Below are 16,874 nucleotides of genomic sequence, written 5' to 3'. Positions count from 1 at the left end.
AGTATCCAAGAGTTTTACACCATGATATAGTAATGGAATAACGAAATATAACAGTATAAATGTTAGGGGTAGCTCACCCCCTCAAGGGATTTTTTTTTTTTTGAAAATGCCGGAACAGGTCAACTTTATTTTTGATTATTGTGCATAAAAGAATTAATTTTGTCAAGATTCAACAGATTTTGGAATGTGTATAGTGAAAAAAATGGCCATCAAATATAGTTTTTCATTAATAAAAAACGGGGGTTGCGAGTCTGATGACTAAAAATTATGCATAAATATGTGCTTTTCAATAACAAGTGTTACCCACTGTGTTCCAGTAAAAAATTACGAATTGTATTCGAGAAATTAAAAAAAATGTGTTTTTAGGGGTGAACTTCAAGGGTGGGTTTCACCCCTTAAATGGACTTATGGGCACGTATAAAAAAATACGTGTCGAATATTTTTTGATGTTCTATAACATATCACAATTTCAAGAAAATCGGTGAGGTGCACCTCGGGTAAGATTCTTTACTGTGCAACTTAAGATGTCATCTTAAATATTTTAATTATCATATTTATATTAGACATACGTCATATATTTTTTATTGATTCTTCTGATCATGTATATGCTTGAAATATTTTAGTCACTGAGGTCTTTAATATTATTATTTTTGTCATTAGCTACATTAACAATTTTAACAATAAATAATTTTCTTTAACTTTAACAAATAATAAAATCCAAAATATGAGCAAAATAAATCATAAAGACATAAATTTCGAACTGCTTTCAAAATGTATCTCAAAATTAAATTGTATTCATATTGAACTGCATATTTTCATGACTTTTAATTTTTTTTAAATAATTAGAAATAGTTACTCTTATTTATTCATAATTTTTTTCTGTTTATTTGCAAATGGCATCAGGTTTTTAATTATTTTTACTTTTTCTTAATGCGATTCAATGCAAAAGTCAGACCTACTTTTTGTGGTGCAATCTGTTGAATTAGTTTGACGGACAATTCCCCTCCGGATCGTAAGAATAGAGAAAAGTGGGGGCGATGCATGGGGCTGCCTTTAACCCACCTTATGCTCTGTAGCAGCGCTTTCACGCCCTCCCTCTGTTCCCCGCTTTTGAGCTTCAATCCTGTTATTACTATTTTATTCCTCCTATCTGCCTTTTCTCTTCTCTCCATCCTCAACTGCACTGCCCTTCTACTTTCCCTATCCGCTCTCTCCTTTTCATTCCTACGCTCTCCCACTTTCTCTTCTATCATAATCTTCAGCTTCCCCCAAATATCTTGCTTCTGGCCCTCCCCCCTGTCAACTGCTTCCATTCCCGACCTGTCCTCTATCTTTTCCAGCATTTTTTCCGCCCTTTCCTTCCACACCCTAATATCTTCTTCCATCTCCTTTATTTTATCCTCTTTTTCCTTCCTTAGCGATGCCAACTCCTTCTGTAATCTTTCTACTTTCCCCCACAGCTCTTTTACTTCCTTTCCCCATCTATCACCTTTTACCCGCAGGTCCTTCCTCATACTTTCCATCTGCTCCATAGCCCCATTGCGTCCTCCCTTAACCCTCTGATCTCGCCTATCAGCACCCCGAGAGCTTTCTTCACCGTTTGCCACTCCATTCTTAGGGGAGGATTTGACCTACGTGTTCGTACGCTTTTTTTAAAGGGACTCTAGCGTGCTTTTCTCCGGACTCTCTTTGCTTTCCCTTTTCCTCTTCAAGAGATCCTTCCCCTCACTTGAACTGAACACTCTCTCCCTTGCCTTATCGCTTCCTTCACTCCGATTCTTTCCTCTCCCGGACGCGCCACTCGACACCGGGCCACGCACAGCTGTCCGTCGTGTCCTTCTGGAAATTTTCTCGCTGTCTAATTTACTACCAGCACTGTTAGTACTCTCACTGCCCACCTCCCGCTCTTCCCTCGGTAGCGGTAACCTATCCATACACACGAGTACGCACTGCAGCCAACAGATGTCTCTTAAGGCTTCTTTTGCTTACCGCACTAAAATGTCAGTTTCTTTGCCCTATTTCACCTTTCACATCCCCTGCAGACACCCTTTTCTCACCCCTAACATCCCCCAGCACTACGAGAACCGCCCTTGTCCGCCATGAAGACCCAAACTCCTGACCACAAAACTACCCCCTCTCTTGCAAATCTAACCTCACTTTCCCTATTTAGCCAAACCCAGTGGCGTAACTAGAAACGTGTAGCCCCCCCCCCCCCCCCCCCCCGCAAAAATGTTTCAAGAGTCCCCTCTTCTTAATTTAAGGAGCAAACAATGTATAAGTATACCTCAAATACATTTTTGAAAATAAAATACCTCATATAAATCTTTTTAAAATATATTTATAATTATTTTATATTGCAGATAATTTATATCAGAAATTATACATAGTTCTGACTTAAGAATTAGTATTGCCTCGTAAAAAAATATGCGCGTTGCTATATTCCGATTCGACTTGCTTTCATTTTGGCAAAGTTATTAATAACTCTTTCGATATCCAATTCTGTTGCAGTATCACGTTCTTTTGTCATTGGAGATAGATTTAATAATCGACCTTGATGTATCTTATTACGCAAATAGGATTTTAAAATTTTTAATTTACTGAAAGTCCTTTTGCAAGTTGCTACTGTAAGAGGCAGAGTTAAATAAGTCCATAAGGCTTTTAGTACTTCAGAAAATTCCCTTTCCATGAAGTTGTATTTAATGAGTAAAGTGCGGAAAACATCTTTTACTGTTGATGTGTCGTTGAACCCGTCACTATTTAAAAAGAAGATTGCATTGATGACTTACAAAGGGGATTCTTTGCTTAAATCCTCGTGATATCGAATTTGTAATTTCTCTGCTGCATTAAGTATTTCTGCTTCAGATTGTTTCGTAAAATTACTTGGGTCCAAAAAAGAAAAAAGATTTGCAACTTCCTTCATACCTGTGAATTTTTCCACTAACTGTGTATTCGCAATGTCTAAGGTGTAATTAAAGATATTAATATTTAAAAATTCTTCACTATTATCAAAATGATGGCTTTCGTTTGGTTTATCAAAATGCTTCTTACGATTTGGTTTTCGCTTTTCTTCAAAGATCGGTTTAATACTTCCACTACTACTCCTACAGCATCATTGATAACCTGATTTAAATTGTGACTTCTACAGTGAACATACAACGCATTTGATTCAATTGATTTTATATTTGCCTGTACTCCGTTATAAATACCGCTCATAACATTTGCTCCATCATAACCCTGGCCACGACATCTTCCTGGTCAATCGAATTCGCAAGACTATTTGAAGCACTTCATCAGTCATCCCTTTAGAAATATGACCTAAAACTTCATGAAATCCTAGAAAAGTTTCTTTAACTTCGAAATTAAATGCTTTGCCATTTTCTTTTCTGTGAATATCAACATACCAAATTTATTACTAAGCTTAATTGGTCTTTCTTAGTAATGTGTTGAGTTGTGTCAAACATACAACAAAAGAAGGACTTGCGTTAATTTCTGAAATCAATTTTTCATGTAGCTATTCACATAAGCATTATATCATTTAATTTTGGAATACTGGACCCAAATATTTCGTTGAACTTTTTAGCATACTGACCATCTTTTTCATTACGTCATCATATTTTGCTAGAAAATTGACCATAATTAAAAAGTTTCCACTGTACTCATTATTTATGTCCTCGTTATGTCCGTGGGAAGGTAAGCAGTTAGTAGCCAGTTTTAAAGTTATATAAAATAAGCGCTTCAGTACCATTTTCCAAAACGCTTCCTCTTGTTCTATTTCTTTTTCGTTCTGCTTATCGATGGTCTTTTTTGCGTTCACTGGTTACAAAAAAGGCACGCAGATACATGGGCTTTACTACTGCTATGGTCTTCTATTTTGTTTGATAGAACTTGTCAATTTCGAATTCCTGATCGCCATTCGTTGTGTGCAGAGAAAGAAAATAACCAACATGGTTCGCATTAAACAGCATCTAGAATTGGTGAATAATGCATCTAAAATCTTTGGTGTCTGTTATATTGTGCTGCATCTTATAGAAAGGGCCTTTCTGGTTTACACGAACCATATGATATTACAAATTGTATGACTCGATCTGTCAGATCAATTTTTTTGAAATGACCTTTGTCAGTCAGATACCTTTTCATCAAAAAATTGTTCTCGATATTATTGATACAATAATTAGTTCCATTCATAACATTTTCAACTGTATTAATTGCACATTCCTCTTCTTAAAAATTTCACATACTTGCATTCTATGCGTACAAAAAAAACTTGTAATTATTAGTCGAACACTAATGTGACGTAAAAATTATTTATTATCAATTGAAGTTATATAATTTTTAATATTTTCGTAAGTTGAATATAATAATTCAAAACATGTCATTCAAACCGGATTAGCAATTTCTTCTCGTCTACTATGTTCTGTAGATAACTGTGTCTTATTATCAGAACTATTTTATTAAATTGTTTCTCTTTCGTTATCTACGTCAATAATTAAACCATCGTTACTTATTGCTCTAAGTCGTTGAACATTTTCCATCTGTTTCTGATTCGAAGTACATGCCACTCCTTGATTTCGATTTTACAAACTTTCTTACTATAGTTATACGAAAGTAAATACAATGCATTAATTCATAAAATTCCGAATTTTTTTTGCCAAAAAAATGACTTTATTTCCAATAACCTTTATTTTTAGGTCAAAAAAATTTATTGTTAGAAAGTGGATACTTTTCATTTTTTAAGCTTGTTTCAAAAATATATGTAAGAAGCGAATATACAAAGAAATATTTTAAAAATTTTAAGGTTGAAATGGCAGAATCCGGACTCATTTTATAATTTAAATTAGTATCAATAGTATCATATTTTATTATAAATAATAGGAAAATAGTATAACGCATTTTTTCAATATTACATAGAAAGTTTTACTACACTTTTGTGATCTGATGTACAAAATGTATCTCCCACAAAATCTCGTGGAATACTTTTAAATCCTTTAAGATATACCTAAAAGCTTTCAAATCCGTTGAAATCATTACAGGAAACCCAGTAATCTGTTGTTGAGATTCTCGTCAATATTTTCGCATCCCTTAAAATACGTCGAAATTCCTTGCTATCTGGTAAAATCTTTCGAAATCTCTAAGATCCTTTAAATCCGTAGAAACCCCTAAAGTCCCTTGAAATTTCATTTCACCCCCAAAAGTCAAATAAAATCCCGTAAGACAGCTTGAAATCTATAACATCTTTTGAAATTTCTTAGAAAATAATGAAATCTTTGAAACCCACTGAAATCTCTGATTTAAAAAAAAAATTTTTAATCCTTAAAATACACTCAAAGTTTTTTAATCTCTTGAAATTGTTGAAATCCATTGAATTATACTGAAATTTATTAAAAACTTTAAGTCAAAAAATTGTGTAATTCGCGTTTAATTGCGCCTCCTTACGCCGTACAATATGCGCCCCGTGCGGAGGCACTGTGGGCACCAACTCTAATACTACTCTCGTAAGAAGATAAATTTATGTCCGAAACCTTCCGTACGAGCATCCATTAAATGTTTTCGAGTTAGAAACATTAACGTTATTGTGAAAATAATTCATGAAACTAAGTGATCTCTTATGATAACTGTAGGACATAATGAATTAATAAAAATTAAATTATTATATTATTAAAAAACGGAATGTCAGCTATTTAAAATACTTACCCGTTTAATAATTTGTTTATAACTACAAATCGTTAACTCTGATCCAGAACCATTCTTATTATCTGTTTCTTGATTCGTTGCTGTTTCAAGTGGTCCAACTTTTTCTACATAATTATCTAGTTTTTTCATTTTTTCTGTTCTTCTTGAACTCCCTTTGTCTTTTTCGCTTCGAAGCACTGTTTTCATGTTTCTTCTTTGGGGTCATATTCTTAAGAGAAAAATGTGAACTGCAATAATTATAGTCAAACTGATTGTGCATTTCAGAAAATAAACCCGCCTTTTAATTATTAAATTAAAAAATAGAGTTTTCCCTCTTTGCGTAGGTTATGTTACTTACCGTTTACCTCTAGTAAAAACAAGTAATTGTGCACTGACTGTTAAAATGATAATACACACACAGACAAGCGACTTGAAAGGCAAATACAATTGATCTTTCAACAATTATTCGTGTGAAATGTAAAGAAAATCATTCGAATACTCAGTAGCCTGATTCTTTTCCCTCTGAGTTTCCTCTATGTCGATACATTTGCGTTCTGAATATGCAACCAGAGGTCATGTACGTACAAGTCAGAATAAGGACCCTCTAGTGAAGGATGGGATAACAGGGCTGTTTATTACGGATTGGCTAACGAAAAGCAGTAATCACTTCCGCTTCATAGTGCGTGCACCCACGTTTTGAGTATATACGCAGATGCACGATCCTAACTTGCGTACGCGCCCGGATATACCCATTACACTGTTATGACGAAAGTGTCATAGTAGGGGAACTTTGACGCATCCTTCACTAGAGGATAGTCAAATCAGAATATCAGAAACTATGTCAATGTACAATTAATGATTTGAAGCTTGCTCGGAAATTCAAAAATTATTTAATAAATTTCAAATAAAAATAAAAATACATTTTTGATGATACAAGCGGTTTCAACTATTTTGGAGACCAATTCATATTTGTTCCCTAGATCCAAATGGGAATCAGAATCATAGCTTGACAAATAATGTACTTAAACTTGTCAACATTTTCTACAAAAGGAATCAATTTTCGATTAGAATTGTATTTTTAAACAGATTGTGTCTAAAATTAGATCTACATTCGGTTCCTTTTCCCTATTCAGCCTGTGCTTACTGAAAATTGGGTTTAACAGCCAGTGTAAACGCATTGGGGTAACTTAAATAAATATTTTATACTAATGCTTATATCTTTTTTAGCCGAAAACTCATTTTGCTCCTTGCCCTGAATCCATGCTAATATAATTCTTTATTCAATACTTAAACATGGTCCTGCGATTCAGATTTGTAGAGATTATGTGGGAGAACCAATTATTTTGCTCCGTTTGAGCAATGACCATGTACATAGTAGAAAGTGACAGTACGAGCGTATGAGTCTTCACTCATTCTTGATGCTTCTCAATTAGAAGAGCTCAGAATTCTGTGGTTAGCGGGATGTATGCGGAACGGAATAACTTGTGAACAGCATGAAGGAACCAGTAGTTACTTTAATTATTTTAATAACAAAGGTCGCTCTAGTTCAAACATTTTTTTATACCTAAACTAGCGCTTTAAAAAGCAATTTTTTCTGTGCGCCTTTTATCAAAAGTTAGTAAGGTTCTATAACTTGAATCAGTTCTTATGCATGCATAGACTGATTCTACTATTAATCTAAGCTGGGCAATGCGACTCCCTTCAAAATGAACATCCTTTATTTTCAATGCGGTGGCCGATGTTCATAATTTAATTCCTGATGCTGGTTGGATTCATGAATCAACAACTTACAATTCAGTTGATCTAACTTCTAGAGGGGCAATTCTGTCATGGAGCTGGGATTCCACGTTACCATATATTTTTTTATCCAGTAAGCCATTCGCTTCCAAGGTCTTTTGTTTCAGGCGTCATTTACTCTACTGACTCTCTGTTTATAGACTATTTATCGCCACACTCTTCTATCCTGGCATACTTATCTGGCTTCCTACGCGGACATGCATTTGTTATGCAAGCTCTCATATTTATGTGGATTCTTATGTCTCTTCGAACTAGGGTCTCATTCACGCATTCCAACCATTCTAGCCGCGGTCTGCCTCTGGGCACTTTCAGAATTAAGTTTTCTAACGCATGGTGTTCCACATCGCAGTTGTGGTGTCCTATAGCTTCATGTCTCAATAATTCCTAAAAACAATCTTTTAAAGCGTTTAGTTCCCCTTTTCTATCAGATAGCATTTCTCTCTTACTATTTCTCATGCTGAAAACTCTGTACTTTTATTTCCCTTAATTCATTTTTAAAAAGTTTTTGATTCCTTCGAATTCGTTTTGCATTTTCTTCTCTTCTTCTGTTGTACGCCTCTTTTTTTTCTTTTTTGGGCTGCCTGAATTTCATCATTCCACCATGTATCATCAGAGGTTCTTCCCATAACCGCAATATCAGACTTAAGTTGCACCTCTAAAAATCACATCCTCGGTTATAGCCGATGCGCTTTATGTATTTTTATTGTTTATTAGCGCCTTCTATGTCATCTCTTCTATCTGGTCGTTTATCTTGTTCTGAAAATCAATACGCACTTCTGGTTTCTGTAAATTCTTAATCTTTATTCGTGGTTGTTGGGTTTCTTTGGTCTTTTTTTTCTCCATCCCTGACCTAAGTTTATTTTGGAAACCAGATGGTAATGATCAGTTTTGCATTCAGAACTCCTTATGACCCTCGTATATTTCGTTATCTCTCTTCGTCTTTCGTAAATGACAAGAAAGTCAATTATACTGTGGCTCTTTCCTTTATACCAGGTGTACATGTGGATCATTGTATGCCTAAACAAAGTATTTGTAATAAGCAAGTCCTTTTTCAAGCATAAGCCAAATAATCTTTCCCCTTATCATTTTTTGTTGTTGGATCTCCAGAATTACCTAGTACACTTTCTGTATTCTAATATTGGATCCCCATCCATCCATTCATACCTTATAGCAAAATGATTCTTTTACCATGATCGCAAGTACTTATTAAATCATTTAATATGTTCCAGAAAGTTAGCTTCAATATTAAATTGTGTCGATGAACTGGACTATTATTGTTGAGGTAACAAGAAAAATCTGCCTCAGGCCGGATTTGAACGGGGAACTCCACCATACACAAGAGGAGCGTTAACCAATTAACCCACTGATACTGTTTCAGATCATTTCTTACATCTCCTATGTAACACGGTTGTTACAGACTGTTAAACTTGTTCAACCGAGTAATATAAATATTTATTTTCTTTGCGTTAAATTCACGGGTAGTAGGATCGGATGCCTGCCTTATTATTTGAGTACTTATCCGTTAATCACTAGTGTGAGGGTGTTTGAAGGTAAATAATTTTTAAATATACAGGGCTTCACTGATAATTTCGCATTCATTGCATATAATGATTATGTTTGAGTGTTGGTATGTATATATTTGTATATGACATTACCAATACGCAGATTCTAAAAGTAGCAGAAATAATAATAAAACAGCCGTCTTTTTCACGTTATGGAATCTTCGATGCAAAATTACCTTCCCTTAATGATTTTCACATATCACTCATTGTAGAAATAAAGCTTAAATTTATGTTTTTATTTAAGGCACGTTTGTAAACTACTAAATGACATTTTTCACGATTTGTTCGTTCTATTCCGCAGTCGGCATATTCAACTGGAATTTGATGACCTTTTAATTTTTATTAATTTTTTCGTTCTTTAAGCGTAATTCAGTTTGTAATTTGTATTGGTAATAATTGCAAGGGAGGCTTTTGTTTCTAAGGTTTTTATATAGGTCGTAATTATTTTTAAATTCCTGAAAGTTAAGGTTTGAAGTTTTTTAAATGATAAATCAGTCTATATACTCTCGTCTTCTTTTTGCTACTTCTACTAATCCAGAGATGTTAAAACCTTCTGATTCTTTCCTCCTTCTTTGTTTTTCACTCTTATGTTTGTGTATTTAAATTTGTTTTATTTTATTTAATACAAATTACAAACATCCTTTTTGTTCACGTGCATCCTTGAACGGAGGTTGGTTGGTTTCAGGGCTTTTCATTATTTGATCCACACATGCATACGCGTATACCATTGACTTCAGGTGGTCATCCCAACATACACACACACACACACACATATTCCTTTGGAATTGAACCGCAGGGCCTATGACAAAGCCACCGAATGCGTCCTCCGATTGCGGATAGAGGGTCCCTGTACCAATGGCTTCTGCTGAATATGATTAAAATAATTAATAAGCAGTCGCAGGCAATTATGGACGGATGGTCCTCAAGGAATGACCCGTAAGTGCAGGCTTACAAACCGTCCCGAAAGTTGAATTGCACCTGGGTGATGTGTCTTAAACGGTGATTTAGGGATACGTGCCTGCTGAAATTAATTTGGATAGAAACGCAACGACAAGCCGACAAAACGCTCACATTAAGTGGACGAATAAAGTAAAGGATGACTTGATAGAATACTACGACGCCAGCATTCTCCCTGCTCACGTAGGCTTCATGGCGCATTTGCACACTCTGGTGTCAAAAACAACCAGAGCTTCAACACGTTTTGCACGAGTCATTGCAAAATCAATGTGGCTACCCCTCGAAAAATGGGTATGTGCGCCGAGCGCTTCCCCGACTGCTGCTTCATCAAGCTGCATACGAAGGTAAGGCAGCGATATAAAGAGTAACCTCGAAAAGCAGGCACCTTCTGAAGGATGATTGCGATTTCAGGACAAGGAGGAAACTTGACATGCAGGTTGCTCCTATGACCCAAAATTCGACAAAAATGGATGCCCCCCTTCGTGAGGATACCTCGGAGGAGTAGGAACTCTGGACCATCAATTGTTCACCTTATGGTGGTGCGAAAGCTTTGGCTGATTAAAATCGAAGGCTAAAACCGATTATGGTTCAAAACACTAAGGGACGCTTGATTTAATTGACTCAGAAGGTTGGAGGGTCAAGACAGAATGCGTCCCGTGTTTAGTGAGTAATTGACTACATGCCATCTGGTAGACCGTTCACGGAAAGTATTCGAAAGATCGCCCAAGAACTGAGGATCTACAGTCACACAGTGAACAACTCAAAGCTGCTGACAATGAAGTAGCATATTGTTGGCAAAATACGGGTGTTATTTGACGCAATTATGATAATACAGAGGATACACAGGAGTTGAAAGAAGTTACTGATAATGTCAACCGCTTCAAGGAGTGGAAACGGTCACAATCAACAATAATATAGCAAGCCCTCTAAAAGTAGTCAACCGAATAACATGGGAAAAGCCGGACTTGGATGTAGCCATCAGGAAGGCAAAAAGGGGTTAGGAATGTTCTGCGGGGGGTCCAGAAGGAATCGCAGGATCCTCTCACTCTCTCTCTATCAACCGTAATTGGAGAGGGTGTAAGGGGGCAGGTGAAAAGCGGAACAAGACAGAAGACGGACTGAAGGCAACTGAAGTCTACAACCGGATCTCCTCTCCGTGTGGCTACCTGCCCTCACACTCTGGAGGGATGAAGGTTCATTGTTTTTGATCTGGGTACGCTGACAAAGGTTTCATATATCTTATTTTCTCTAAGTACACTGTCCATGCTCCATATAACCTTTGTCTGATCTCTCAGGTACGCTATAAAGGCTCAAAGCTTTTGCACTACTTGTTATTATGGGTACGCTACACAGTCTCTAGACTTTTATCTTGTATTTTCTTGGAACGCTGTACAGGCTCTCAACTTTTCTATTTCTTTTTTGTGGCATTTTATAAGTGATCTCTCTTGTTATTATTTTTAGACATTTAAACGGTGCACGCTATATCGGCGGCCATTGAGACCAGTTGAACTTAGACCGATTTTACAGAAAAGTGTGATTATGGCTAAAACTGTGAAATATTCAAAATATTGTATCACCAGATATAAGATTATGCTCTTTATTATGACTATTTCTTCGGTTAAATATTGTGTTCTTCAAATTATGTTTTACTTTCTGAGTCCGAAATAATTTTACCGAAATCTAGGACCAGGTGAAATAAAAATGTAAATAACACAAACTCTTTCAGAGTTGTGCCGCAAACTCATAACATCTGAGGAGGAATGTCCGTTAATCACTGCAGAAGAGGTAAAAAAAGCACTAAGGCGTTCAAAGAACTTTTCCGCTGCAGGACCAGATGGTATCAAGAACTTCTAGTGGAAGAAGTTTACTTCTACACACCAACATCTTTCCTGCACATGCACCTCATATTTAAAGTCGGAAACGCCTATTCCGCAGTAGCTGGTGTTAGGACGCACTACACTCCTACCGAAAAAGGCAACTTTTACAATCGAGAGAATTAAAGGCCAATAACTTGTTGGAAAACGTATTATACGATCTTCACAGCTGTCATAAACAACATGAGTATTCGAAGTATTGAGTCTGTGAAGAGAGATGTAGGAACAACTTGGCTAAAAAAAGGTGTATCAGGCTGTCGAGAGAACCTGCTAAATGACATGTGCGCCTGTAAAAGCGCACGAGCCCGTCAGCGCGTCCTATCAATGGCTTGCACACATAGCGAGTATCATAGAGAGAGATATGCCCCTTATCCTGGATAACTCTGCGTCGACATTAATAGTCGGTAGCGTAAGGTCACTCATGTATTGTATTTCATATGAATGACCTGTAGACCTACGCTTCTGGTAAAACTAAACTTCAAGTTGCTCTAAATACCGTAAAGATGTATACAGGAGAGATTGATATGAAATTTGGATTATATAAGTATGCCAGGATTCATCTGAAGAAAGAAAAGATTTTCTGTGTAGCTGCTGTCCCTGAAATTGTGTAAATAATTGTTATTACACAACTAGACACTGGAGAGATCTATACATACCTAGATGTGCCCGAAATTCTCATTCAAGGCGTAAAATCAGAGAAAGAGTCTCTCCGAAGCTGATACAAGCATTTTCTCCGACAGGTTTGTTTTTCAAATCTTTCGGCGTTGAGCAAGGTACCTACGACTAGCAAGCTTGCGGTCACAGTTCTAATCTACTCGTTTGGGGTAGTTCAATCAACGAAGAACAAGACAACTGCCCTTGATATCATCACACGTAAGATCATACATATGCATAAGAGCTTGCATATCAATCGTCCATTCCACGATTACACATCTTACACATTCAAGTTCGACGCGGGGTTCTGAATCTCCGATGTCTTTTTAATCGATTTGTCCTAAATAAAGCTTACATCTTTGCAAATGGCAGAGATCTTCTCCTACAAATCGTCAGCAAATGCGTGATGATTTAAAAAAGAAACGTTCCTTTACCATGCCGCAAAGTAGGCGTCCAAGACCCTTACCTTGAATTTTAACATCAGAAGTGAGCAAACTTTTTCTGCCCTCAGATCATCAGGTTTTAATGTATGTACAGAGGGTTTAATTTTCGCATTTCAGGACGGTGTCATTTCCACCTTGGTATAACGTGAGTGTACTTTATGTCAGGTAGTTCCCAGCTATAGGTGCAGCTATAGCGTGTTATGCACACACTGAGTAACTAGAACACATAATATTTAGGTGTCCCACCCACGCCGGAACTACGTATCTCTACAGACATAATTTGGCCCTAAGAGTGCTTCATTACCATATTTGACGCTCTTACGGAGTTAGCCGAGAAATGCCAAATTTTCTGTAACTACAATTTTCGAAGAACCGTCTCCGTTGCACACTCCAGGCCTGACATCGTTCTTTAACACTTTGAGAAACGAATGATTTTCGTTATGGAATTCTCGCCTCCGGCCGCCTAGAATATCTGTGCTAAAGAGAAGCATAAGGTCGAGAGGTATCAATACCTAAAAATAAAGCTGCAACGATTGAACCCAAAATATTCGGTTAAAGCAATTGTCCTTGCCATCGTTGCTCTCGGAGGTGCGAATCTATCACTGGTTCGTAACCTTAAATTCATACCAGCGTGCCAAAAATAGGGCAAGGACCTTGCAAGATGGACCTGAAAGCTGTCATTGTTGGATCGCTTCATGTCGTATGATTTGTCTAAAACATTTTTCTCGTTTCGCGATAGATGGCGCTGTAATCGACGAAATTCAATTTTTATTCATTTTAATGTTACTGAGAATTCACACTTACGATTCTACAATATATGAACAATAAAAAATACACCATTTTCAGTGTAACATGACTGACCATGGAAAAAAGAATTTTTCAAATCGCTACAGAATCGTCGAACGAGTGCAATAGAAACTCGTACATAAAAAAATTCATCGCGACGAACATAGGTAGAACCTCCTTCTTTTTAAAGTCGGTTAAAAATAAGGGCAATAGAGCTTCGGATCTCCTTGGTAATTATTATTTTGAAAAACATGCCAAAACGTATGTCCGTTCCTGAGAAGTAATTATTAAGTAATACGTTTACATTAACATTGTTTCCTGAATATTCTTAAATTTTAGCTCTGGCATTCTTGTAGATTGAGGTAAGCGGAGGCTATCGAAACATTACGAAAGTGTTTACTTTTTTCTTTCCTTAAATAAAGCGAATTAGAAAAAATACATTCAAGACAAAACTCATTTTATTTAGGTCAAAGATTAATCTAAATACTTCTTTCCAATGGAGTATCTAACTCTACGAGAAAAAATTCAAATGTTTCTGGTGTATGGAGCAGCTGGAAGAAATCTTGATAATGCTGTCAATCTGTACGCTTAGAATCTTCCAGATAGAATTGTGTCACGTGTTTCATTTTATCCTACTATTACAAAATTTATTTCTGATAGAAGTGTTCAACCTAAGAAAAAGACCCGCACAACAATAGTCGCTGGAGAAAATAATGAAATTGCTGTATTAGCTGCAGTGGCCAATAATCCTAACGTTAATAAACGAGATACTCGTGATTCCCGAATGTCTCAGAGCAGTGTTTGGAAAATTTTGAAACGTAATAAATTTTATCCGTATCATGTGTCTTTACCCCAAGAACTTAATGGCGTTGGTTACAAAAATCGGGTAGCTTTTTGTCAGTGGGCACGTGAACAAATACAACAAACTCCCAACTTTTTTCGTTATGTATTGTCTGGAGATTCGTCTTTTACGAACCGTGGAATAGTTAATCTACATAACATGCACTACTGGAGTATTGAAAATCTGCAGTGGCTTCGTGAAGTCGAACACCAGCGTCCATGGACTGTCAACGTATGGTGCAGAATAATTGGCAACAAACTGATCGGTCCCCGCATTATCGAAGGCAACTTAAATGGTACAAAATATCAAGTCATTTTGGAAAATGAACTTTCAATATTGCTTCAAGACTTGAGCTTAGAAATACGGCAGAAAATGTGGTTTCAACATGATGGTTGTCCGGAACACTATTCAGCGGTAGCACGAGAAGATATTGATCGCGATTTCAATGATCACTGGCTTGGTAGAGACGGTCCGATAAATTGGCCTGCTAGATCGACAGATCTTGCTTCATCAGATTTCTTTTTGTAGGGTTATCTGAAAGACAAAGTGTTAAAAGAAAAATCAACAACACGTGAGAATATGATTGACCGAATTACAAGTGTATGTGCTGAAATTCAAGAACATACACTTCTCCGTTGTGTAAATTCATTTGAATTACGAATTAATAAATGCATTGAAGCCTAAAGTCATCATTTTGAGCACTTACTTTAATTAAAAGATGATTCCCTGAGTACCTAGAATCGTGAGCGGCGAGGGGACTCACGTTAATCAAGCACCCCGAAGGGAACAGAAAACTGCTACGTCCACGTTGTTATTGCTGGGTTACGCTAAAACTGGTAGTTTGTTTTCAGACTAATTTCGAGTATTACAGAATCGTTATTCCTTGATTAACGTGAGTCCCCTCGCCTCTCACGATTCTAGGTACTCAGGCAATCATCTTTTAATCAAAGTAAGTGCTCAAAATGATGACTTTCAGCTTCAATGAACTTATTAATTCGTAATTCAAACGAATTTATATAACGGAGAAGTGTATCTTCTTGAATTTCAGCACATGCACTTGTAATTCGGCAAATCATATTCTCACGTGTTGTTGGTTTTTCTTTGTACACTTTGTCTTTCAGATAGTCCCACAAAAACAAATGTGGTGAAGTAAGATCTGTCGATTACTATTTTTACAATACCTGCTTAAAAACGAGACAAATTGGTTTCAACCTGGGCTTATTTTAAACAGAATTTCGAAAACAATCAACCTTTTAAAGAGACATTTTTTTTAGCTTCGGTATAATATATATATATATATATATATATTCGGTTTTGATTCCTCTAGAATCAAACCGAAGGGCCTATGACAAAGCCACCGAACGCGTCCTCAGGTTGCGGATAGAGGGTCCCTGTACCAAGGGTTTCTGCTGAATATGGTTACAAAAATAAATAGGCAGTCGCGGACAATTGTCCAGGGGTGGTCCCGAAGGAATTAACCCCCAAGCGGAGGTGTGAAAACCGTGCCGAAGGCTGAATGGCACCTGGGTGAGTAGTCTAGAACGGTGACTCTGGGATACCGGGCGACCTCTCAGAGTAAGCAGCCTTATCCTTGCATGCGGGGCTCTACAAGGATGGATGAACCCCTTTCCCTAGCTTCTCGTGGGAACAACAATGACAACACCAAACATAGTTGTAGTAAGTGCGGTTCAAAACAACAGAACGCGCAGGGCTCCCGACAATGGGTCGGCCAACAATGCCGACCAAACTAGAGCTGGGGGAGGCAATGAAAATGGATTCAATGCGATGGATCGGCGGGATCTCGTGACCTTTGGGTGGACGGAGCAAGTGAATCACGATTTGCTAGACTGCTACGATGCGAGTGTGGCCCGTGAACGGGGTTACATGGCACGGCTGCATGCTGAGCTATCGCACACACCCTGAGCTATCGCACTTTTCAAAGCAACGTCTGCGAAACCATGCTGAAGTACTCCATAAAAGGGGCTATGTAAGTGGAACGCCTACTCAACCACAGCTAGAACAAGCCGGCAACAAAGAAAGAGAGGCGACACTAAGACCAACCGCGGGCAGGCATCCAATAGATGAAGAGCGATGCTTTACGACCCGGAGAAACATCGACACCAAGGTTTCTCGCAAGCCTAAAGATCTGGCTGAAATGGATGACGAGCTTCGTGGACATTTTTCCGGTGAATCTGACCTCTGGGCTATCAATTATTATGTGTATAATGCAGCGAGAGCTTTGGCCGATGCGAACCGTAAAACAAAACCAACGGCTGATCATAAGACCAAA

General features: G+C 37.3%; 1 protein-coding gene across 6 annotated transcripts in view; it reads left to right on the top strand.

Annotated features, from left to right (window-relative positions):
* LOC117183102 (membralin) overlaps positions 1 to 16,874 on the top strand; it is a 429,991-nt gene that overhangs the window by 52,711 nt on the left and 360,406 nt on the right. The window lies entirely within an intron of this gene.

Source organism: Belonocnema kinseyi, chromosome 2 (genome assembly GCF_010883055.1).
Source record: "Belonocnema kinseyi isolate 2016_QV_RU_SX_M_011 chromosome 2, B_treatae_v1, whole genome shotgun sequence".
NCBI lineage: Eukaryota > Metazoa > Arthropoda > Insecta > Hymenoptera > Cynipidae > Belonocnema > Belonocnema kinseyi.
Note: the sequence above shows the minus strand (reverse complement) of the source record. Positions and strands in the feature narration are given on the sequence as shown.